The 27,478-nt window shown below is 37.0% G+C and overlaps 1 protein-coding gene and 1 long non-coding RNA gene across 3 annotated transcripts in view; one reads left to right on the top strand and one right to left on the bottom strand.

The window, feature by feature from the left end:
- Positions 1-1,490: 1,490 nt before the first annotated feature.
- LOC113636203 lies at positions 1,491-16,944 on the bottom strand. The gene is made up of 3 exons (XR_003438988.2): positions 16,790-16,944; positions 13,022-13,194; positions 1,491-2,231 (listed from the first exon to the last, which is right to left on the bottom strand). It is a non-coding gene; the product is annotated as an uncharacterized LOC113636203 (long non-coding RNA).
- Positions 16,250-27,478, top strand: part of mid2 (midline 2) — a 113,865-nt gene continuing 102,636 nt past the window's right edge. For both annotated transcript variants that reach the window (XM_027136208.2, XM_027136207.2), the window contains exon 1: positions 16,250-16,528. The gene's annotated coding sequence lies outside the window, so the exon portion shown is untranslated. The remainder of the gene's footprint in view (positions 16,529-27,478) is intronic.

Genomic DNA, 27,478 nt, shown 5'->3' with positions numbered 1-27,478 from the left:
GTATAGTATAGTATAGTATAGTATAGTATAGTATAGTATAGTATAGTATAGTATAGTATAGTATAGTATAGTAAAGCAGTATGTAGTATAGTATAGTATAGTATAGTATAGTATAGTATAGTATAGTATAGTATAGTATAGTATAGTAAAGCAGTATGTAGTATAGTATAGTATAGTATAGTATAGTATAGTAAAGCAGTATGTAGTATAGTATAGTATAGTAAAGCAGTATGTAGTATAGTATAGTATAGTATAGTATAGTATAGTAAAGTAGTATGTAGTATAGTATAGTATAGTATAGTATAGTATAGTATAGTATAGTATAGTATAGTATAGTATAGTATACTAGTTTTCAAAAAGCCTCAAGACTGCTGTGTGTTGGAAAACTTTCTAAAGCACCACGGTGACTGTGACTACAGGGCACTGTCACTCAAGTCTATTAGTATAGATACTTTTTCCCATGTTGTAAGTGTGGCCCTAATTGCTTACACCAAAATGTAGTATAGTATAGTATAGTATAGTATAGTAAAGCAGTATGTAGTATAGTATAGTATAGTATAGTATAGTATAGTATAGTATAGTATAGTATAGTATAGTATAGTATAGTATAGTATAGTAGCATGTTTATGGAAAGTAAAAGGAGAAAACCTGAGAACCCAGAGGAAATCTACATGAACACAGGAATAATCCTGTAAGCTTTCCAAAGTAAAAGTTAGAAGTAGGTATTTATAAGTAAATATTGTAGTAGTGTATGTACCTACATACGAGGCATATATTCAGCCATGTGGATTTATTCCATTACTGTTAGGGAAAACCCCATAATACCATGATATCTATGAAAAATGTGTGTGTGTGTGTGTGTGTGTGTGTGTGTGTGTGTGTGTGTGTGTGTGTGTGTGTGTGTGTGTGTGTGTGTGTGTGCACTTCCCTGAGTGATTCAATTTTCTATATATTTCCAAATGGAAATTTCCAATTTCCCGGACCAGGATAAAGCACCTACTGAAAATCTCTGAAGGATCTCTGTAATGGATCTCACAGAAAATCATCCAGATCAGGTTGCAATTCAATGAGGTCATATTTTTCACTCATCATTTCCCAGGCTCAGAGCTATTTGTATTATTCATAGCAGGAATTATGCATTGCATTCTTCCCATCACACTGTATTTTATAGCACAGTTCTGTCTATTGCTATTCTCTCAGAGGCAAACAAAAGTGCCACTGTGACGGCCATATAAACAAACACCAGTTTTCTGTTTACATAAAGATGAATAAATTTTGACACAAAGTGCTACGACAGTTGACGTTTACAAATAACATGACAGAAACTGGTTGCATAAGCAAAACAGTAGGGTCCCAAAGTGACTCTAGGCTACTTGGTACTATTAGTCAAAAGAAAATGGAATGAATGAATCATTGATGTGATATGTCATATTTTGGTTGTGTATTGCTCTTCCACTCTTAAATGTTTATCCTGACAACAGTATCTATGTATTTGCAGTATGACTCAGTTTCCTGTTGTTCACATACACCAGTATTTCTGATTAAAAATGTAACCTTACGTCCATACGCTTTTAGCAGTGACAAAGGCAAGCGGTCAATAACAAGCTACTCTGTTTTGTAGTAATAGATTTATGTTTGGTTAACACATTTGAAAGATGGTAAAACTGGTTGAAAAAAAAGTTTTGCAATGCTGTGGTCTGAACTGAAAGGCCACATGAATTATTTTCATCATATTTTCCTTTAATATTCTTTTCTAATTTGTATTTATGCAATTAGCAGTTTCTTATCATTTTAGTTTATATGTTTAATTCGAGTTATACATAGTGAAACGTTTTCTTTTTTATTCAAATAAAACCCAAACCATTATATAAACATTATATCATGAGGTTTAGGGTAACGTTGCTGCTCGTTTCACTTCAGAAAAATAATGTATAGTTTATGTGAAAAGGTGTACAGTTTATTTTGGAAAGGGATTTCAGTCCCACTGTTAATGCTGTTTTCATGATGTCTTCTTCTTCTGGCTGCTCCCTGTGCAGGGTCACCACAGCAGATCACGTGGTCCGCATATTAGATTTGGCACATGCCTGTCCTGGCACAATTAACTCTTCAGTAGCTGGGTTAGCTCCCTGCCTGGGAATCAACTCTGGGCCATGACAACGAGAGCGTGTGATCCTGTCGCTGGACCACCTGGAGCTTGCTGTTTTCATGATGCAATGACCTAAAGTGCTTCCCTGAAAGGAAACAAAATGAGATAGAACATTTTAAAGGCAAAGCTAACCAATGACTATTTGCTTTTTGATGGCTGGTTATTATAAAAAGACAGACTGAGGGTTTAGTTTATTAAGTACTGTAAGTCTATGTTGGTCTTAACTTTTTGCTAAAAGAATACAGTGGGAAAAAATGACAGTTTCACTTGGAGCTTCTTGAGATTTCAGGTACAGGAGAGGCTCAAAAACTCTTAGCATTGGAGTTTGTGCTGGGTAGCTCCTTGACTACAACCTTTTTGTCAAGGAGCGAGCTTCTAACATGCACATGCTTTGTAACTTTATTTGATGCCTCACAGACACACGAGACAGCCCACGACCCAAGCGGATAATTGGTGCTGGACAACCATAGAACACTCTCAGGAGTGTTGAGCTAGTACTGAATGTGTCAAAGACTCCTGTGTGCTTCGATAAGTACTGTAACTCTTTCTCAGTTTGCTTTACCCAGAGCCACCATGCGACTGCTGTTAGACTGACCTTTGTGGCTCCCTGCTGAGGGTCGGCTCCGTCATTACCATAACTGACATTCTAGAGAGAGTTTAAAGACAGGAAAGGTGGGTATCAGAGCCAATACTTTATGTGTATTCCAGGCACGTACAGTATGTGTGAGTGAGGGTGATAATCTTTTTATTTTAAAATGTCAACAATGATAATGTCTAATGGTGCCAAAGTGCTGCCCTAAGCAGACAGTTTTGACCAGTACGACATGTTTGAAGACAATTTTATTCCTGAATATTCAACTAGTCTTTTATAATTTTTTATACAGTCATAACTTGCATGCAGCCTATCATTGAACTGTGTTTTCCATCAGTGATAAGCTCTGACTGTGTCTACATGTACAAGCAGATGCCCAAACAAACTGGAACATCCTTTGCTTACAAGGGGGCCATAGGGATCCTGCCCTCCTTCATACCCAGTGACATCATTATTACACCTGATGATTATGTATGGCTGGAATGTAAATTAGAACTGACACACTGTTTCTGAACTACTCTGGTGTATTTGCCCTCAGTTTTTAGTATGTGAATATTTGATCGTTGTTAAACACACTGGGTGTGAGCCAAACCTTCATGTTGGCTGACAGTAAACAAATGTGCTTCTTACTGTAGGTCAAAGGTTCCCTTTCATCTCCTTAGTGGCCAACCTCTTGAAAAGTGCGCATTATCTCAGGTCTGGTGTGTAAATCAGTCTCTTAGCCAAGAACCATCTGTTTCAGCTCTCTCGCTTTCTTTTCCTGGAATGTTAGTGAGCTGTCTTTCTAATGATTTTCCCCCAGGTGGCTGAAATGTCTGAAATATTCTTCTTTGAAGTGAAGAGTGTTTACATGCCACTAGATAAGAAGTCAGATTAATTAATACTCACTATTTCTGTTCCATATACTGTTTAATAAGTGAACATTTAGTCAGCTTTTCCCTGACCTTAAGTTTTAAGTCAATTTCATAAATGCATTTGCTCATATCTCTTATGTCTGAGTGAGTGTCTGAGACAGAAATTATTTAGGAATTCAAATATTTGTCTTTTGAGGCATAGATGATTTTATAAGAAAGACTGAGGGTTTCATTTGGTGAGTATTTTTAGGTCATTGTTGGTTTTAACATTTTGAAACAAGCGAAACCACAGTGGAAAGTAAAACGTCTTCAAATGAAATGAATCAGATCCAGGTCTTTCTTACATAAGCCTACTTTAAGGATTTTTAAAGGAATATTTATCTTGGAATCATTTTTTTTTATTATTAAATTGGTAAGATGTTTTCATCTAAAACTAGTGAACTATGCTAGATTTATACATATGTTAACCTTGTATAGCTTCAGCATAATTATACATCAAGAAAACCTGTTTATAATCCTTGTAAAGACTTGAGGAGTGCTGTTAAGTAAGAATTAAAAGTGATTAGTAGTGAAAGCACACATATAGGTAATATATGTGTATATATTTCTATTTGACTGGGATTTAAATGACTAGGAAGAGGTACTTCAGTAATAAGGTAATATTTATTCAGCCCTTACCTGATCTTGCCTCCCACTTTCAAAACATATACCGACTGAAAATATCTGTTTCCTGCTCACTGCATCAACACATCCCTCTTGTGTTTTTCTTGCCTTTCCCTTAGACAGGTCTATCTGAAGGAACAGGAAGATTGGAGCTCAGAGACTGGGGGGTCTGAACATCTGCTGTGGTTTTAGGGGCATTTGTTCTGTAGCTTTGCTTTTAACCTGACTACAGGCAAACTACATCCTTATTTCATCTCACACAGCTCTCACAGTAGCAGTTCTCTGGAAACCTTGGGTCATGTCAGTTTTCAACACAAACACTGTCTATCTTATTCCTTGCTCTGCTTGATGAGATATTTCAGACTGCTCCCTGGGGATCAGTTCAGAATATAGTGAGGAGGTCCATTTATCTCCTTCTGCTGTGAGAGCAAGTGCTTTCACAGAATTACCTTTTCCCTCTGAAATAGCAAGCCTTAAAATCCACACAAATCCATGAAGGCTGTGTTGCCCTTGCTCAGAGGCACTTGTTCATGTGCATGCCAGCACGTATAAAGTGTAGATGGTGCTGGAGGTGAGAGAAGCTCTATTTTGGTTGGTGCTATGATTTGCCTGAGGGGACCTTTGGCTAGGATTAGCCAACCATGATAAAAGCAGACTGTAGTAAGGGGTTAGACCACTATTCATATACCTAAGTACTCACAATACTTCTAAAAGTTGTAAATGCTTCCCTAATTCTCAGATCACCACAACAAAGAGTCTTTTAGTTTGTTTCTTCTCACAGCCTTCTTTTTCCCTACTGCCTCGGGTGTTTGTGGGAAATGACGGCAGACAACAATTGATTATATTTGGCAGGCTGCTTCCTTCTCTCTGGCTATTAATAGTGCTGATTTGTTTACTCTCTGAAAAATATTGAAGGCTCTAAATGGCTACTGTATGTGACATATTTTGCTTTGATACATGAGAAATGCTTTTGTTTGTTTGTTTGTTTGTTTGGGGGTTTTTTGGGAAAAAAAAAGGCTTTTGTACTTTTACTATGTTAAAATTTTTTCTGAAATTTTATCACATTTAGCTTTCGTTACTCATCATAAGTTGAGTTTACTTCATCGTATATACTGTATGTCAGTGTACTGTATGAGGAATTTACCCAGGCTACACTCATGACCAGAAAACCTTCATTATACTCCGGTTAGATTTGTCTGATCTTAGCTAAATCACACCCACTTGATGCTTAAATCCCAAAACTTTCTTGTGATATATTTTCATCATTATCTTCTAGTTTTTTCTTTATCTTTTGTTTCCTTGACAGATGCTCTCCCTTGAAGCTGCATCTCACACACCAGAGAAAAGATATCGCATAATTGCCCCTCATTTCAAACTACAGAAGGCAGTCAACCAACCATTTCCTTTTCAGACTAGCACACTACATCTAAGAGATTTATCCTTCATCATCGGAGCTTCAGCAGCCTCTGGGAACGTTACCATTGGGCTATCATTATTTCACAGGAGTTCTATCAGGAAGGAAGGCTGCATTGTTTCTCATGTTTTCCTCAACCTCAGCAAATCATTTTTCTACATCAGCTTTTGTTTTCTAAGTGGGACGAATATACACAGTGATGGAGCAGTGATGATTCACACTGAAATTAAGTTGAGCTTCCAAACACCGAACCTCTGAAGGAACAAACAAAACCTGCAAATCAGCTCTGATTCTATCTGAATTTCATCATTCAGTTTGGTGACACCGAATATTCGTTAGAATTTCTACTGCTGAAATGTAGAAGACATGATTCTTTCTGACTAATTATAATGCACTCCAATTAAACTGGTGGAGGATATCAGTTGCAAGCTCTTGAAAGTTTTGACGTAATTGTAAGATCATTTCGACTGAAATCTTCATTGATAATTAGTACAAACCATATGGTGCTTGACTATGATGAAGCATCACAGCATGTTTGGTTATGGTTGATATTGTATCTGTGATTTGAATGTTATATTTTTTCACAGTTCTCAAATATGCATGACATTGTTTTGTAGGTATTTTTCTAGTCCAGTGCATGTTGGAAAACCACTGTCCAGATCTGGATCAAAGAAAGGAGTCTAATGGGTTGAACCATGGGAAATAATGACTCTGGGTTTCTAAAAATGAATTAGCAAATTTTTTGTAGCAAACCTCTGTTTGGAAAACACCTACATGCATTTATGGAGATTATAGCTAAAGGCAGTTCATCAAACCAGTGTACAGTAGCTACATGGGTAGAGACATTAGGTTTCACAAAAGATAGACAAAAGATCTGTTTACACATTATAAGTCTTATTAGCAAACTCAAAACATGGTTTGTTGACGATGAAAACGTTTAGACGAAAACATAAAAAATATATATTCTATTCAATATAGAGCCCTATATATATATATATATATATATATATATATATATATATATATATATATATATATATATATATATATATATATTATCTTGTTTCTAATTTTATTGTGCAATTCTAAAGTGTTGTAAATCATCGCTACCAAACAAAGCATAAAATCTTAAAATTATAAAAGTTAAAAATATTACCATTTATAGCACAATAATAGATAAGGGTTCATTCATGGTTTATTTTAGAAGGAAATGTATTTTAGAATAGAAGCCTTTAATTTTTCACTCATACATTACAGCTCAGTGAAATACTATATTCTTAGCAATTCCTAACTTTTGGAAGTCAGAGCATGGGGTCAGCCATGATACAGCACCATGGAACAGAGTGGGTTAAGGGCTTTGGGTTAAGGGCCACCATAGCTCAAGGTTTTATCCTTTACAAATTTTGCTTTATTGTTTTTCTTTTCATTTGCTAAACTATTTCAGTTTTTCACCAGATTCTTTATTTTCATTTCATCAATTTCTACAATTTTTCACATACAACGTCGATTTATTTTTATATAAACTTTTTCTGTGACATGAAACAGGTACTTTTGCCAAGAAAAGCCAAAAAAAGCAAGTGCTGATCATTTTTGTTTGAGTTTTTGAGATCAGAGGGATTTGCACTAGGAAAGTGACCTTGAAAAGCCATAGTGAATGAGCTAGGTGACCGCTTACCATCTGTCTGCTTTAACTGTGTCCAAAGTGGATGCCAAGCTTGTCACTTTTACCTTCATCTGATTTTGTCACTATGTTTGGGAGCTAGGCTTGGTTACAATATGGCCCAATTTCATGTCTAGGCTTCCAGGACCTCAATTTCAAACCTGAGTAGATAACTAGAAATATTTTCTGGACTTTTCAAAGTTTTATTCTTCCCCATGGGTGGAAGCAGTTGTCTGCATGTATTGTAATTATTATTGCATATTTGCATGATAAGTGCATCACAGCCCCTACAGGATACCCTACAAGACTCTTTTTTCCCGCACACTAGGGTTTTTTTTTCAGGTCATTATATCGATGTAGTGAACTTAAATCCTGCAGCCCTCCAGCTATTACAGCTCATCATTATTATCATATTTTCAGTGAGAAAACTGTCTGTGTGTATGTGTGTGTGTGTGTGTGTGTGTGTGTGTGTGTGTGTGTGTGTGTGTGTGTGTGTGTGTGTGTGTGTGTGTGTGTGTGTGTGTAATACTATCTCAGAAGCAATTTAGCAGGATTAATTAGACAATTTTATAATAGCACAAATGTCAAAAGGTCCAGACAGTCGACACACATTGCAACGCTTTAGATTTGCATGATCATCACTGTTCCTATTTTATACAGAAATGCCATAAAACAGTATTCCCACCTCATATCTTTGGGTTACAAAGCTACAGGGTCTGTCCAGAGTGTCTCATGCTCTACCTATGTCAGTGTACTGTAGGCTTCTTTTTAGCTCTCTGTTTCCTTCCCACCTCCCCAAAAACATGTAGGTGGACTGGCTACCCTAAATTACCCCGGGTGTGAATGAGTGTACTGTATAAAAGCCCAAAGATAAACCAGCATCCAATTTAGGATATCTTCTCAGCCCATCCCCAGTGTTCCAGAAATGAAACCAGTGCCTTTTTAAAATGACTTCACAGGAGGAAGAGTGTACCACATAAAACTAAACAAGTTTTTCAGACACTCACAAAAAGCAGCATGTAGACTCGAGAGTCAGCATCTAGACTCAAAAGTCAGCATTTAGACTCGAAAGTCAGCATTTAGACTCAAGGCCAAAGTAAAGAGGATGTGTTTCCTTAGTATTTATTATTACCAAGAGACTAATGCAGTCTGTTTATTAGTTCCTGTGTATCTACCAGATGTGTCTAGCTTAACATGTCTTCTTAACACATTCTGGGAAACTTCAGCAGATTTATATTCGACCTTGACTAAAAATAGCATTTTAGCCACAATTATGTACCCACTATCCTGGTCCTAACATTAGACAAACTCAATAATCCTATTAGACTATTAATACATTATCTCATCTTATAAGCAGGGCTCAATTTGATTGGAAAAGCAAGAGTATGATTCCTCCAAAAACATTCCCATGGTAAAACTGGCATGACCCTTTGAATTAATCCCAATGACACATTAGTCACAATGTCACACTAATTAAACTGGCTAGCTATTAGATTAGCTGCTCCATCTGGGATTTTTAAATACTGCTATGTGAAAATGCTTATTTTAAATCTTGCGTTTGCTCAAAAGGCAGTTTAGTACATAATTAGAAGTCATTGTATGGTCTGACCTTGCTGTCTAGGTCTTTCGTGTCTCAAAAGTCTCTTGTGTAAAAGTCATAAAATAATAATCCTGTCTCCAAACACTCTGTTGTGTAATGCTATGAAAGGACAGGGTTATTCTTATTTTTAAGAGTAAGTCAAGGTGGTATGTCTAGAAAATATAAATCAATACATACGTAAAAATACCACTGGAATTTCATATGAATGTAGTGTGTGAAGTCTCGCATTCGATCTTTTCTCATTTTACCAATGTTCCACTTTTCTTGGCGCAGAAGTGGTACAAGTAAAAAACGGTTTCAATTGCATCTTTGAAAGCATTTTCTTCATAAAATGCCCTTGTGTTCCTTTCATTATTTGGAAGTTTAGATTTCCAGCAGTCTAGACCTTATGTTAAAGTATACCTTTTATTTCCTTCTCTTATCGCTGAGCTAAATACAAATTCCATCTTCAAGTTATTGTGCAATTCTCATAACGGGTTGGAGTTTTTCCTGAAAGGTGTCCAGACACCTGTTTTCTTTGCTGAGGTGATTATAAGAAAGGATGAGAGATCAGCATGTTGTGAAGTCCTATATTAAATATGGAAGAAGGATGAAAGCTGCTGGCATTCTTCAACTCATTTGATATTCCCTCTGTAAATCTTCTAACAGATGGACCAGAAAAATGAACACTTCAGCTTACACAGTAAGTGACCTCCTTCATATCCTTCATATTGATACCTGAGTAAACATTCAAAAGACTCATCAACATTGATGAATGTACACACAATAATCATTCCACATCACATTTCTCTATCCAGTGAAGTCAGTACTATGCTTTTAAGTGTGTCTTAATAAATAAAGAACAGAGCTTATCGGGACTTAATTAGCCATTATGTCCCCTTTGTGGGGCACTTCATCAATTATTTTACAGACTTTACTGGATCTGCCCATAGCCAATGAACTATTTATAAACCTTTAATGATTCAATATAACCTAATCGCTATGTAAATTGATGTCGTTTTTCAGATGTAGTCTTATCCTTGGCCACTCTAGTTACATTGAATATACATTTGCTTGAAATGCACTGAGGTTATTGCTTTTATTCAAACTATAGTCCAAATATGCAATTTCCCAACCCAATTAGAGGAAAATTAGAGGGACTTTGGTAAGAACTTCCTAAGGTTAAAATAAGGTTTCAAATAAAAAGTTGAATGACTTTGGTACTTTCTCGTACTTCTGCACATGCCATATAGAACCTACAGTATTTACACTGGTCGGTGCTGCTTTGTGTCTTTTGTTTAATGTCTTGTATTGTTTGTTTGCACTGTCTTTGGTCCTGCACTGTCTTTTTGTCTTGCACTGTTTGCACCAGGTTGCGCAGATGCACTTTTTGTGGCTGGGATTAACTCACTTATGTCCTTAGCTCTGTGATGTTTTTTGTAGCACCAGGGTCCTGGAGAAACGTTGTTTGATTTCACTGTGTACAGCAAAAGCTATATATGGTTGAAATGACAATAAAAGCTTCTTGACTTGACTTAAAAGCTTTTGATATGGCTGGCAGAATTTGAATAGAAGCCATGACCACAGGCTTACAGCGCTCTAAACCTAAGACTTTACTGAACTTGGATAAGATTCATGTCACTTTTCTTTGAAAAGGCAATGCAAATTCTGAACACAGGCTTAGCAATTACATAAATAACTGAAAAATATGATTCTAACTGAAAACCTGTTGGTTCCACTATCCCTGAATTAACTCCAAACATGATAGACTTATTGATACATGAATTATAGACTTCCCATGCTCTTCTAGCAACAGCTGAGATCTACAGTAATTAGCATCATGGAAAATGTTGCTGATGGATTATCTGAAAAAAGTGCTGGTGCTCTAAAGCAAGCACTACCAATTACAGACCAGTACAGACACAAAACATTACTACTTATATAAAGAGTAAAGTGGTGCTGCTCTGTATTGTGGTTTTGCTTTCGTAATGTACAGATATTGGAGCCGGAAAAGGATGAGGTTTTGTGGTTTGTTTTTCCAGGCATTAGGGCTACCTATTCAGCATTCTGCACAAGTAATCTGAGAGAAATTCCTGCCATCTATAATGTCCAACCCCTGCATTTTCCTTCAGTTTGCAGCTTAGAAAAGGAACAGTCTAGGCCATTTGTTCCATTTTATTGTTTTCACAGCTCACAGTTAGCTAATCTCTATTTCCTGGGGGTTTCAGCTGTAACTGACTCATATGCATTTGTTACTGTATACAGTACATGTATTTACTGTCTTCCAACCTTCTGTGTGTACACTTGTGGACTGCCAGGGTGAGATTGGTACTGATGTTTATAGGTTTGCTTGCTCAATAGAAAAGCAGACAAGGCATGACGCATTTAATTATATGTATATCGTGAACTGGCGCAAATTGGAGATAGCAAAAAAAAACAAATGCACCTCTAAGAAAATGCACCCACTCCTCCTGACTCCAGCCTTAAGAGTCTCCAGTGACTGCAATGAGAACAAAAATCCCTCAAGGGATATACTGTGTAAACTGTAAAACTCTGTATGTTTTATTTGTTTAATGTAGCTTAGACATAATCCTTTCTCTATTTTTTGCAGCCCATCAGTTTACACTGCACTGTTTCAAGCCTGTGATCAGATTACTGTATGTGGGAATTAAGTTAGTGGTTGAGCCTTTATGGTGATACATGTAATGCTGAAAGCTGTAGTTTAGATTAAATATCATGTTTGCTTTAGTCAGTAGGGACAGATCTTGAAGGGTCTTACCTTTAATACACAGTACAGAGTGTGAAGTTCCTCTCTCTTAGGCTTACAACTACTGCCTGCAGTAATTACTGTGGCCAATTTGCATGCGCTCTGTACTGTCTTTAGAATTTATTGAGTGAGAAGTTAAACACCCTCAGCTGCACAAAAGTTTCCCAAACAAACGGTGCTGTGTCAGCGAGTGATGCACTTTACACTCCGGAACGAATTTGGCTTGAAAGGCTTTTTCATGCCTGCCTTGTGGCATTCCAAGGGCACAAATGATTGCACAAGTTGTTTATTCCACATAGTTTCTAATTTTTGTGCTATATACAAACTTGTATAAAATTTCTTCTCTCTCACTAGTTATATAATAAGAAATAGTGAGTACATTTCCTAGTGCATGCTTCATGAATCTTCCAAGGCGAAATTTTCCACTTTAAAAGCTGTTTGTGATGGAAAGGGCCCAGTGTCATGCTCCAGGAATGTTGCTCTCACTCCTGGTATTTCTGCAGACTATTAGGGCAAATAATTTAAGAAATGCATTGCTGTAACTGTAATAATCCACAGAAATTTAGAATGTAACTCACTGTTGCATCCAAATTAAGAAACTTCATATTTCTAACAAAGTTTTAAAAAAGCATTGGATAATTAGTATGTTAAAGGTGGGGTCTCCGTTGTTTCAAAGCCAATCTTGACATTTGAAATCACCAAAACAAACGCGCCCCTAAGCCAAATGGGTCCCACCATTGTTTTGATAGCTCCGCCCCACACATAAACCAGACAAGTATAACACAAGTATAACCCAGACAAGTACTATATTATGGCAGAACCCAGGGGCAGTTCTAGGATTTCATCTTTAGGAGGGCTTAGCCCTCAGTGAGAATTTAAAACAAGAAGAGTTTTATATTATATATTATATGACTACATAGTCAAAAGTTATGGTATTATTTAAAATGGCAAAAGTGGACACCAAAATTTTACGCTGTGCGTTCCTGAGCTTCTCCATTCAAATACAGCAGACAGCTGATGATACACTTTTGAAAGACTACAACGCACGTGCGTAAAAGCAAAGTAAAAAAATCGCTCTTGGATTAAACTTATAAATAATTTTCTTTATTTTTGTCCTGCATTTAACGTAATTTTTATTGTTTATTTATGAAAGTAAAAATTATACTTTTAGTTTTAGGGTGGCTGAGATCACACACAGGGGGGCTGAAGCCACCCTAAAAAAGGCCTAGAACCCCTGGCAGAACCTGTTGGGGCAGCTGACCGAGAGGATATTTTTACCAATAAATTAACTCAATGAGTAATACTATGGTAATACAAATGTGATTTTGTAGTACTGTGTGTTGTACCGTGAAAGGTTAATCTCCGTTTCACAAGGAAGACGTTCAGTTCTCTCCAGCGCTGGAAAGTTGAAAAGTTGGAAAGTCCTGCCTCTTGCCTTATCGTAAGCCTTTCTTCGCTTTCTTTCTTTGTTTTCATCCACCATTTGTTTGGCGGCCCAACACAGTATCCCTTCATGCCACTATGAATCCACAAAGAGACAATACATGACATAAGCATTTTCTTTTAACAACAGTTTGAAATTGAAAAGATATCTAACAACACATATTTTTCACTAATTAATACAATTACTGATAAGTAAATAATGTTTAACAGCACAACCGTTTAACTGTGCAATGGTATAACTATATAAGAGTATAGTTATGTAACTCTATGGCAACAGGTACTGAAGCAGTCTAAATATATAAATGTATACCAGTGTTACTTTGTAACTGTATAACAGTGTTAGCACATAAAAGCATAATGGTGTAACTGAATAATTATGAGTAGAACAGTATTACTTTATAACTGTGTAACATTGTGACAGTTTAATGGTGTAACACTAAAAGTGTCTCACAGTATAACAGTGTAAATGTTAAACACTGTAACTGTATAACAGTGTAACGGTATTACTGTGTAATGGTGTATGTAACAGTGTAATGGTCTAACACTAAAACTGTAGTGTTATAATTTATAATGGTATAACTGCATAACCGTATAACAGTGCAACTGTAATGTATACCATTGTAATTGTGTAACTATATAACAGTGTGACGGAGTAATTGTATAACAGTATAACAGTGAGATTGAGAAAATGTATAACAGTATAACAGTGTAACTGTAATGTATAACAGTGCAAGTGTATAGCATTGTAACTGTGTAACTATATAACAGTGTGACGGCGTAATTGTATAACAGTATATCAGTGTGATGGAGTAACTGTATAACAGTATAACAGTGTAACTGTAATGTATAACAGTGAAAGTGTATAGCATTATAACAGTGGATCTGTAATGAATAACAGTGTAAATGTAATGTGTAACAGTGTAAATGTATTGTATAGCACTATAACAGTGTATACCAATATAACAGTGTTAGTGTAAAACAGTATAACAGTGTATGTGTATAACAGTGTAAGTATATAACATTATAACAGTGTATGTGTATAACAGTGTAAGTATATAACATTATAACAGTATAACAGTGCAGGAGTATAACAGTGTAAGTGTATAACAGTATAACAGTGTAAGTGTATAACAGTATAACAGTGTAAGTGTATACCAGTATTACAGTATAACAGTGTAAGTGTATAACAGTATAACAGTATAACAGTGTAAGTGTATACCAGTATAACAGTATAACAGTGTAAGTGTATAACAGTGTAAGTGTATAACAGTATAACAGTATAACAGTGTAAGTGTATAACAGTGTAAGTGTATACCAGTATAACAGTATAACAGTGTAAGTGTATAACAGTATAACAGTATAACAGTGTAAGTGTATAACAGTATAACAGTATAACAGTATAACAGTGTAAGTGTATAACAGTGTAAGTGTATAACAGTATAACAGTATAACAGTGTAAGTGTATAACAGTGTAAGTGTATAACAGTATAACAGTATAACAGTGTAAGTGTATAACAGTGTAAGTGTATAACAGTATAACAGTATAACAGTGTAAGTGTATAACAGTGTAAGTGTATACCAGTATAACAGTGTAAGTGTATAAGTGTATAACAGTGTAAGTGTATAAAAGTATAACAGTATAACAGTGTAAGTGTATAACAGTATAACAGTATAACAGTGTAAGTGTATAACAGTGTAAGTGTATAACAGTATAACAGTACAACAGTGTAAGTGTATAACAGTATAACAGTATAACAGTATAACAGTGTAAGTGTATAACAGTGTAAGTGTATAACAGTATAACAGTGTAAGTGTATAACAGTATAACAGTATAACAGTATAACAGTGTAAGTGTATAACAGTATAACAGTATAAGAGTGTAACAGTGTTAACAGTCTAACTGATCCACAGCTGCGCCACAGCGCAGTCATTTCTAAAGTCGCGCGCGAGACAGTGTAAGTGTATAACAGTGTAAGTGTATAACAGTATAACAGTGTAAGTGTATAAGTGTATAACAGTGTAAGTGTATAAAAGTATAACAGTATAACAGTGTAAGTGTATAACAGTATAACAGTATAACAGTGTAAGTGTATAACAGTGTAAGTGTATAACAGTATAACAGTATAACAGTGTAAGTGTATAACAGTGTAAGTGTATAACAGTATAACAGTGTAAGTGTATAAGTGTATAACAGTGTAAGTGTATAAAAGTATAACAGTATAACAGTGTAAGTGTATAACAGTATAACAGTATAACAGTGTAAGTGTATAACAGTGTAAGTGTATAACAGTATAACAGTGTAAGTGTATAACAGTATAACAGTGTAAGTGTATAACAGTGTAAGTGTATAACAGTATAACAGTATAACAGTATAACAGTGTAAGTGTATAACAGTGTAAGTGTATAACAGTATAACAGTGTAAGTGTATAACAGTATAACAGTGTAAGAGTGTAACAGTGTAAGTGTATAACAGTATAACAGTATAACAGTGTAAGTGTATAACAGTATAACAGTGTAAGTGTATAACAGTATAACAGTGTAAGTGTATAACAGTATAACAGTGTAAGTGTATAACAGTATAACAGTGTAAGTGTATAACAGTATAACAGTATAAGAGTGTAACAGTGTAAGTGTATAACAGTATAACAGTATAACAGTGTAAGTGTATAACAGTGTAACAGTGTAAGTGTATAACAGTGTAAGTGTATAACAGTATAACAGTATAACAGTATAACAGTGTAAGTGTATAACAGTGTAAGTGTATAACAGTATAACAGTATAACAGTATAACAGTGTAAGTGTATAACAGTGTAAGTGTATAACAGTATAACAGTGTAAGTGTATAACAGTATAACAGTGTAAGTGTATAACAGTGTAAGTGTATAACAGTATAACAGTGTAAGTGTATAACAGTATAACAGTATAACAGTATAACAGTGTAAGTGTATAACAGTATAACAGTGTAAGTGTATAACAGTATAACAGTATAAGAGTGTAACAGTGTTAACAGTCTAACTGATCCACAGCTGCGCCACAGCGCAGTCATTTCTAAAGTCGCGCGCGAGACAGAGAGAGATAGCGGGGCGCGCGTAGCTTTATTCCCGCCGGTGGGTCACGTGCCCGCAGGGAGCTCAGAGTGTGGGAGTTTGTCGACTGGGGAATAACGTCAACCGCGTCGAGGTGACTTGAAAGCTCCTCCGTGAGGGGGCGGATCAGGCACGGGCTCATTCTGAGCTTATTTTCAGTGTATTTTTTTTAGAGCGACGGTTAAGGGAAAATGAGCTAGAGCTCCCTGCTGAAGTCAAGAAAAGCGTTTTCAGTAAAGTTCTGAGCGTCGGAGCGGCAGAGTAACGTTACTGTTACTGTACAGACAGGACACAAGTGCACTTCAAAGGGCGGTGTGAAGAAGGTAGGAGACGTTCATACAGTACACGAACATGATAACAAACATTGGTGCTTCTACGTCACCTTGTGTGTGTGTGTGTGTGTGTGTGTGTGTGTGTGTGTGTGTGTGTGTGTGTGTGTGTGTGTGTGTGTGTGTGTGTGTGAATAAGCGCTATACTTGTACCTGGGCTTCATCTACTGTATCTACTATAAGTATTTGTTGTTGATTTAAGCTGTACAACACAACACAACATTACACTCAGCAACAACCGAATAAACAGCAGACCTTCAGTGCGAGCTATAAAGCGCTGATGAACGCGTCAGTCTTCACCGTTGTGTCTTCTGCCCAAATTCTTGTCTTCTTTTCGAGAGATGTTTTCAACTCTTTTCAGGGGAAAGTAGATAAACATGCACAAGTCTACAAGACGCCACGTGACGCTGCTGGATGAATTTGCATATTTATTGAATCTTGTGTTCATTTGCATCTCAAAACAGATGACACTGAAAACTAAAAAAAAAAAGAATAGACTAGATGGAGACTGAGTTTAATCAGATTATTATTATTATTATTATTATTATTATTATTATTATTATTATTATATTTTACATAAAATATAGCATTTCTAATAGAAAGAATGGTAGTGTCAACTATTAAATGTTTAAAATAGTCAGTGCATCTATTTATGTGTTTACTGTATGCCAGCATTTCTGTCATAGGGCCTTTTTACACCTGGTCACTTCATGTGTTTTCTCTGATCCGATAGCTATCTGATTTGTTAAAACTGTTCCATTTACATTAGGCCACATAAATGCGTCTTGGCGAATCGTATATCAATCCGATCTTTCTACTCCCGCCCAAAATGCAAATATATTTTACCTCATTTCCGGGGTAATGGCATGGAACACGCTTTGGTGTATGCGGTTTTCAGAATGCAATCAAAAAGAAGACGAAAAAACTTGTTACGACGGTTATGCTACAAAAAACGGCATTTACTGTTTGCTGCATTTTCGCTGCATTTTAAGACCAAACGAGACACCTGGGTGAAAGATCACTTGCGAGTGACATACTTCTGTTTGGGAAGAGTATATCGCTGACATATGTGGCTTGAACAACCACATTCATTTACACCTGTCCAGTTTCATCTGAAATGCGTCCCAGACCACCTCCTGTAGGGGTTTGAACGATCGGATTTATATCCGTCTCGAAAACGTTTCGGAGGGAATTTACACCTGGTCTTTTTACGATCGGATAGCTATCGGAGCACAGAAAACTCATGAAGTGACCAGGTGTAAAAAGCCCCATAGATACAGATTAAAAGAATTAGTGGTATTGAGAATATAGAGACAAGAAGGAAGTGGTTACAAATAAAATAACTGGCTTGGTGAATATAGCCAACAGGAGTGTTTAAAACAACATGAAAGTGTGCAGAAAGCAATAGTGATTACTTATTGATTATTGGGTACAGTAATGATTTGCGATTGTTGAGAAGAATAGTGATTAGTGATTATTTTTTTAGAACGGCTGGGATTAGTGATTTGCTGTTGGGAATAATGATGATAAGGTGTGGGAACCAGTGGAGATTGGTGATTGGTCGTTGAGGAAAAGAAGTGATCAGTGACCAGTCCTTGGGAAATGTCTAATTAGTGATTGGTTGTTAGGAACAATGGTGATCAGTGATTGGTCACTGGGAAGCAATGCTAATTGTGGATAACAATGTGGTTGTGGGGAACAATGATGATTAATGATTGTTGGGATTAGTGATGTTGACAGTGATTAGTGATTAGTTATTTTTTGATGATTGGGAATGAGAGAGAGAGAGCGAGGGAGATAATATTAGAAGTGATGTGAGGGGTTTAATTTATGTTCTGCACTGTCTACTGTAATAAATAGTATGGGTGTAGCTTTCTTGAGTACTGTGTCATAGCTGACATCTGATATATTGCTCCTTCACATTTCTAAACCCTAAGGCTTCTTATCCAATAACATAATAAAAAAAATAATACAAGGTTGTTAAGATTCTAATAGAAGATCGAGGACTAAATGGGTTTAGAAAAAGATCCATCCACAATGAGTTTTGGAAGCTGAAAATTAGGCTATAGTTCTTATATACTGTAGCCTAAGAAAAGTGTTGTTGTTTTTTTTTTAAGGTTTAGTAATATCGCAAACAATTCAGTGCTTATTATTTCCCTATAAAAACACTAAGGGCTGAGTAATATGACTAGAATATCATTTAACATTTTTTTTATTTCCAAGCCAACCTACATGAAAAGAGTACAACTTCAGGAAAGCGATGGTTTCTGCGGCTTTTGGCGAGGGACCAGTCAATGAGGCCTGCCTTTTCAAATATTCACTGGAGAATGATTTGTGTTTCCTGGCTTTGCAGTAATGTTTGTTCGTTTCAGAGCTGCCTTTCTGTGTGTAATGAATCATGGATCCATAATTAAGGCTGAGGTACTGGAGGCCAATCAGGTCACATTAAGGATTTAGCAGTATAGTAATGCAGGAACGTGATAAAAGTCATATCACAATTGCACCATGAAGAAATGATTGCATCATTCCATTCTGTCTATATTGTGTAGCCTCTATTTAAGGGTAAGATTTGATAGACTGTATGTTTTCACATCCAACACCAGCTGCGCTGCCACAGCCAAATAAAACAAGATGACAGGCTACTCAGGGTTTTGACTGCAACTCAACCACAATGTTTTAAAAGGTGACTTTCCATCCATGTCAGTTTTTATATTTAACCACTGGGTGGGTGTTTTTGGTTTCATAATCCCATAGCTGCTTATGTGCATCTGCTTGATGTTTGGATAGCTTGTATAGTTGGCGTAACTCACGTGGATCTGTTGCACACTTTGTTTATAAAAGCAGATTGCAACAACATACCAAAAGAAGGTAAAACGTATGCCGCTTCGACCAGTTGACGCATTGTGCATACAGTCCTGTGTGATAGGCGTGTCTCCTTGGTAGATATCTCTATGGCCATCTGTCATATCCTTTGTTTGCTGATGAAGGTGCTGTTTGAATTTTAATGAGCAGGACAGCTCAGATGACGTTCTTTGGCCAAGAGGAAGTGCATGGCATTAGGATGTCAGGTATCTGTCAGCAAGCCGTCTAAGGTCTCGCCGTGCCTTAGATAATGCATTCAGCACTGGAAGAGGGAACCTCCTAAAACAGCACAGTCTTCTCCGTGTTTGTTCAGGTTTGCTCCTTATTATGCTGGCTGTTCTCAACTTCCTGCCAGAGTTCATTCATTAAGGTAAAAATGTCACGTCACTCAAACACTTGAAGACGTTTCACGATAAACATTACAAAAATCTGTCAAAAGTCGCCAAAGCAGCAGTGTAACATCTGCACAGGAACAAAAAATCAAAAAGACAGGTAAGTATATGGATTTTAAACATCAGTTCAGCTTCCAGTTGGCTGTTGTCATAGAAACACTGGCAATCTCAGGAAAGCAAATCATGACATCATTTTTTGCAATATCAATATCACGGTGTCAGCAGCACCTAATTAATTTAAGCTCACCTCCAGGTTTTGTACATTTTGTGCATTTTTTTAATAGGAAAATATTACTGTTGTGCTTTCTGCTGGGGAACTTTATTAAACATATGTCTCAGTGCCCCCAAAGTCAAAAAGTTTTTTTTTTTTTAATTTTTGGAATTGCAGCAGGTATTCTTCCATGGTTTACCTAGTGTCTCAAATCTATTTCTTAGGGCAACTATTCTTATCCCAGTGATGGCAGCCTCATACTGGCTGCAGTAAAGCTGCAGGTTATGTCTGTAGATAATACAGAGATGTGTCCTCCACCCACTGCTCCAGTGCCAAGCAGGAGAAAAGAGGCTAGAGTCCATTATTGCTGTTGGCTTCTCGTCAGGGGTTTGAAATTCAATTAGCAGGTTACGATCTCATGTAGGGTGAAATGTTTTATGTGAGTGCAGCCCTGTGTCTGATTGATTAACACTTTCTGTACTTGACATCACTGTAATTTATTTTACTCTGCCAAGGGGACAAGAAGAAATGTCTCTGGTGCTGAACTTCTTTTTTACATTATACACAAAGCTGAGGATTATAGACTCTGGTATTTCTATCACTACTGAGGTAAAATATAATAAGATTTCACAGTTGAGCACGACGTATGTTGATAAACATGAAACCCCAAAGACTTCTGGATTATCTCAGGCACTCCGTCATCTGCAGTTATTCCAGTGAACTACACCTTGTCCGTTCTTCCAAACTTACACATTCAGCATTGAATGACTCGAACACGAGAGGAGACCAACACAATAGGTTATCCCAAAACACACCCATCATTTTTACATAGAATATGTAAGTATGCCCATTCCGAGTCAAGATGGTCTGAGGTTGTGTGAGTATGTCCAGTCGTACAATAATCCAGCGCTTCTGCTGAACATTTTTCCTCATGGTCAGTGAAATATAACAAGAAATCAGATATATAATTAATTCAAACATTGGATTTAAATCTCTCGAATGCAATGCAGCTGTACAAAGCAGTTGTGTTGTGGTGCAGCGTTCCTTATTGACCTGCGAAAATGTGAGTTTAATGGTATTGACGCTGGTATTTGCTTGATAGTTGCAGCTTGAAAACTTTAGCTTTGAGCAGAGTGAACAGATGAGGAGGTAAAACAATTGCACATAGTAAAGATTAAAATGCTGCTGCGTTGATCTCATTAAGTCTAAATCCTACCTGCACTGCTATCAGTGGGAGGGTAATGTATGGAACTGTTAAATAACCTGAAAGTAGACACAAATGTTGATGAAAGAAGACTTCGAAAAAAAAGTCGATTCAGAATTGCATTACAGAGAAATTGATCAAGCTGATGAAGATGAATGTGATGAAGATCTCATTAATTCTGAAGATTAATATGCAAGTCAGTGTGGGTGGATTTTTCCTTTAAAAGTCTCACAGTGGCAACTTAATTTACATTTTTAGACAATGTCTGAATATCAATCTACAAATTCTCTATTCTCGTTCGCTTTCCTCATTTACTTGCATATCCACGTCAAAGTTGTAGTAGCGATGCACATAAGCACAGGACAACCACAAGGACGTATGGATGGCGGAATATAGGGATTTGCTTGCTTTATGTAAGAACAATGTTCAGCCATGGAGGATATGAGTGCATTTGGTGTCCTCATTATCCTCATGGCAATCCTCATTATTGCTCCAGGTCCAGTTACTCTACTCTGCCAGCCTCCTTTCCTGTGGCTTTTGTTGTGTTATTTCATTTCAGAAGTATGAGTGTGAGAAACACCTTGCGCTGAATGATACATCTGATATGACTGGTTAGAGTAAATTATTAGTTGATGTGGTATGAAGTTAAATCAGCGAGAAGAGAGAGAAGATTAGACACAGGTAGTGCAAAGCGATGCAATGGCTTCCACTTTATGCGCTCTAAATCAGCTGGTGTTGCTGGGTTGAAATACGTGTTAAAATGGAGTTAACTGCTATGTTCCTCTTCTAGTTTGAATTAGCCTAAATAGAACAAGAACCTAATGTAACATTGCTTCAAATGTTAAAGCAATACACGCAAACATTTTTTTAAAGAAAAAATTGGCTATATTGGGATAGTTTGGAAACTGAATAGCTTGTGGCTCCTTAGTTCTGACTTCTTTATTACACTACTATGTTTTATATTTCACCGTTTCCATTTAGTGTGTGGTTTGTTAAAGCCAGTATCTCAAACAGCGTAGTGTCACTTTTTTACTTCAAGATCTGTTCAAAATGCATTAAATGCGGCTTCAACCGACGAACGATCATTTCATGCAAGTCTGAAGAGATGGAAAACCATACGACCAGGATCTTATTTCTAGTACTATTTCTAGTATTGTGTTTAAACACTATCCGATTTTAGCTTCTTTTTTAGATGAGCACTTAAGATTTCCTCCTATTGCATCATTAACAAATAATGTCACTGTCTTGGATCCGTCGTTATACTGTAGTTCCCAGAATGTTCAACAAAGCACATCTTACAGCAGCACAGACCTCAGTAAGATGTGCTGTTTGGTCTCTTGTAAGAGGAGAGGATTGTAAGCATGAGGACTGGCAGCTTGTTATGCACCGAACTAAGCTGCTGAAATAACTCCAGGAACTAGAAGCTCATTAGACACAATCCATTCAGCTGAACTGCCAAGATGATATTTATTTCGCAATGATCATAAAATATTCTCAGACCACCTCAGTCTCCTGAATGACCCCCTGCTGGATATTTGGATTTGGCTGAAAGGGCCAATCACAAGGCAATGTTGGGACAGGTCATTAGATGGCCTTAAAAAACTCCTTCAGGGAACGGTCCTCCTTTTTTGTCTGCTTTTTTTTTCCTCTTTGTCCTCTACTGTGACTCATCAATGACCGTGTTACCGCCATCTGGCTGTTTTGCAACAGATGATACAGAAGAATAGTGGTTACTGTTTCACAGGCAACAGAACAGAGCCTACAAGTGTTCAGTAAAAATGTGTTTGGTGCCTCAACACACTCCGCACACCTTCTTTGTGTCAGTTTCACACAAAGCTCAGCACCCAGCTGAATCCGCCCGGTCCTAATGCCTTTATTTTACAGCAGAAGGTCAGTGGTGTCAGCAAAGAAGAATAGCACAGATGTTAGGAGAGTTATAACTCTCGAAAGGAGAACAGAGAAAGCTGTCTTATTGTTTTGTCTGCTGACTAGAGACTAGCGAGTCTAAAAGCAGGGTAAGAAATGACCTGCAAAGTATTATTTATGCAGTCAAGTCAAAATCAATGCGAGGAGTATGACTGTGGAAGTGACATGAGGCCAGAGTTCATAATTAAAGCCACCACCAGTCTCTCTTTCTACATCCCATTGTCTGCTAGATTATTTGCAGGCTATGATAACCAGGCTTCAAATAAAAAAAGTAGGTAATTTTCTGTTGATAATGTTATCTTTTGTCCTGTCAGCTTGTGTCTCAGTTTTCATTATGTTACCGTCATCCGCTGTATCCTCCGTGAAATTAGTTCTCACTCGGTTTTAACCTGCTGTTCTATTTGTACTGATGAAATTGTCCTACATTTTCAAAACACGTCTTCGGGTGGATTGAATAATTCATTCCATAGCTGTAGATCAAAATATCCTTACGCTGACAAAGCCAAAATGTTCTGCATGTGAACCCAAGTACATGTTTGGAGAAGCTAAGTGCCTCATGATACTGGCCTAAATATCAGACTGCTAATTTGTCCCGCTGTGGATTTGAATAGAAGAAGGATTACTTGGCTTGAAAGGTTACAGAGAATGAAGATTCATATAAGTAGCAAAATATCAATATGGATGTTAAATTCCACTAAATGGCTAATTCATCATTGATTTTATCCTCCTCTTCAGACTAGATTAGTTTTGCACAGGGTGTGCGAATGTGTTTAGAGATTAAGGTGATTCGTTTTTTATGTTCATGTGTTTCTGAGTTTAATCTAGTCTAAAGCTCTCATGCATCACTATCAGGATCTATGTTAACAATCCCAGGTAATACATGTTTCCTCTGAATCTCGGTAACATCTTGGTCATATCCTGTGGGAAAAGAGGTTTTACAGTTATTCTTAATACCACATCCGCCAAAACTGAACCAAAGTAGCTATTTGACTTTTTGAAGCTAAATGGCAGGATGACATATTATACATAATATGATATATTTTTACACTGTCAGCACCACAAACTCCAGTTCCCAGAACACACAACGGCTTACAAACATGGCCGCTTCACACTACAATCCCCAGAATGCATTGCAGTTTACTCACTGACAATAACCAGACTATTAATCATGCACACCTTCACGTATACTGTATTTACAGACTACGAATGCTGTGATGTGTTTTCGCTTTTGAAATTCCGAAGCCTTTTTTCCCCATCTATGCTATACTTGTTTTGATTATTTGCCTGCTGATCTATTGTGTGATATATACGTGTTTGTTTTGCGTAGTGTTTTCTGTTTGCTCATCGCTTGACGCTTGCCTGTGTTTTGACTTTGACTTTGCCTAACGATTTGAATCGCTCTTCCTTGACCTTTATTAAAATTGTTAAACCGCATTTGCATCCATCTTGACTCACAGTTTGTGAAATACACTTTCTTGTCAAAGAAGCAATAACTGTGAATGTTAGGGAAGTTATCGAGTCCCTTGTATAGTTACAGCCTCTATACATGTTATGGTCATGTGACCTTCTACTGATCAAGCACAGCCTCTGCAGCCTCAAGCCCTACAACAAGCTTCAACAATTATTCAATTTCAATTATTTCTTATTTCTTTTCACTTCTTATTTTTAAATTAGTTATTAGCAACATTACCTCAGTGCCATGTCTGGAATTCTTATACTGTCATAATAGTATTTATAACACTCATGTAGACAGAAACGTCTTTTATTTTTTCCCAGAGATGGGAAACGAAGGGCATGCCTTCTCTTCCGGAGTCTACAGGGATTCATGAGAATGTTGTCTGATTAGAAAAGCATGCAGCACGGTCAAACCTACAGTCTCTTTCTGTAGAGTTGTAGAAATGTTAGATCTGTAGAGCCTCTGTTTGAGTTTCTCTAGCTCAGGTCACTTTCAAGCTCGGCCAGGTCACGGATGCAGCTTGTGGGTCAGCGCACCATTTCACTCCCCGTGTGCAAGAGCATCTCGCTGTGCCTTAAGTAACAAATAAAGGCCACCATTGTTGCCTCCCTCTTTGGCTGCTTGATTCCAGGGCTCGAGAGAGGAAATCTATCCATAGCGCTCACAAAAGCGAAGCCGCATACCTCTGAAGAAATCAGCCAGGGATCCTGGGAAAGTTTCTACCCATCTTAAGGATATATATTTTTCTTTTTCTTTTTTTTTTTTTTGGAACACGATGCCAGATTACATCGTGTTCATCTACTGTGTTCTGCCTCTGCGTGTGGGAAATGACGCTCCGAACGGCGTGACCATTCAGTCTGTTACGTTCCCGCTGAGAGTCTTAACAGTAGCACAACACAGGGGAGCTGTGATTTCCCACAACACAAAAAGAGTTTTAAAGAGTGTCTTTACTCCAGTGCCAGAGAACTATTACTATTCTGAGAATTTTCGTGGGTGTCAACAAGACATACGATCTTCGAAAAAAAATGTGTATAATAAAGAGTTCTTAGCTGTTCCTCTCTAAGGGGAACAGGGAAACCCTCAGATGCATGGTAATATATTACATTTAAAGTTTCAACCAAAACAAAGAAGCTTTCACACCCTTTAAACTTTAAATAGTACTCAAATATATTCCTTTTTGCTGGGGTAGTACTCTTACATCATTTAACCTTTAACATGAATCTGTTACCCAAAATTGTGGATATACTGTATTGTTCCTTTAAAATGATTTCAGGTAAATAAATGGACATTAATAAGAGTTTAAACAAGATATCAGTGTTGCTGACTGCTTCTCCTCTCCTATATTTCTATAAATTTCTATTATAAGCACTATTAAAAATCAAATTGATTTGAGTTGAACTAAATTCACATGCACAATGTTTAGTTTATTTAAACCCAGGTCTGCTGACTTTTTCTCTTTGGTGAGGTTTGTTTATGTTGCATGAGAACACAGCAATCACACCCGCATGCAGACTAGAACAACCAGTGACTCTGAGCGAAGCGCTCTCTCTCTGGTGACAGTGAAAGTCTACTGTTGTTTGACTGCAGCGAGAGAAGCAGTTCCACCCCGACTCAATCCAACAACTCAAATGGAACCATGCATGCTGTGTATTTAGAGCTGTAACAACTGTAACATTTACCTGTAGATTCCAGCTGATAAAGTGAGATGTGAGATGGAAACTGAGCCAAAGCACAGAGCTGCAATGCTGCAGTAATACAATGCTGCTGATAAACAAAACATCAATATTTTCTACGATACACAGAACGTTTTATACTAGTGTGCAGTTCTCTGTGCTTGGGTGAATTTATTTTTCAACTCATAGTTCAGAATGGTTTTATAAATTAGTTTTCTGCTTGTGGTTTCAGCTTCACGCAACCCTCAGGACGCACATTTTAGTTTTTAGTTTGTTTAATTATGTACAATGAGATAACAAAGCAAAACAATTAGCAAACAAGGCAAAGGTATCAAAATTTGATTTGGATTTTGTTTTAAGGCAAGGCAAACCTTTTTGGGTAAATGGTACCTGAAGATATGAGGTAAGATATTTTAATGGCTTTTTTAGTGGTGATAGATGGAGCTTTTGTCTTCTTTGTTGTTATAACTAACATCTGCCTCTTATGTATGCAAGCGAAAATCATATTAATTTTCCTTCTGGCCACATAAGCAGACAAAACCGTCCCACAATTGCAGATACTGTATATATTTTCATACTGTAACTCCATCTGAACTGAAATGCAAGACTGTTCAGCGGCCACTCACATCTCATCCTAATGTTAAGCATAATCCAGCCTTTATATAGGTTGGCTTGTTGGCTTTATATAGGTTGGCTAATGAATCTGCACACAATTCACACATTATTGTTCTGTGGACTTTAGATTTGAAGCAGTTTTGGAACAGATCATGGCTCCTCCAGATGTTGCTGCTGCTCATGCCGTCGCACAGCGCTGAAAAGCAGACAACCAGCAATTAGCAGCGAGGAAACAATGCACTGTAGAACTTCTCACAGTGAAGCACGTTATTTCAGGGCTGCAGAGAAAGGCCCATATTCACGCTCAGTCAGTAAGACTTTGTTTATATGGAGATCATTATTTAGTGTGGCATCATGTCGTATGCCTATGCTGTAATTAGCGTAGGCAGCCGACAGTGACAGCTTCTCTCTTTTTCTCTCTCTGTGCTTTGTCTGCAACATTAGACAGAACTTTTGCTCAAGGCTTTCACTGTGTAGTGAGAATCACTTTAACATTTGCACCTATTTCAATTCTTGATTTATATTTTGAATCTTAGATTGGGATTAATCTGACTGCCACAGTTTGCCTCCAGCTTTATGTCACCTTTAATCTTTGTGAGTGATCT

The sequence above is a fragment of the Tachysurus fulvidraco genome, chromosome 17 (assembly GCF_022655615.1).
Source record: "Tachysurus fulvidraco isolate hzauxx_2018 chromosome 17, HZAU_PFXX_2.0, whole genome shotgun sequence".
NCBI lineage: Eukaryota > Metazoa > Chordata > Actinopteri > Siluriformes > Bagridae > Tachysurus > Tachysurus fulvidraco.
This window is presented reverse-complemented; position numbering and strand designations above follow the sequence as displayed.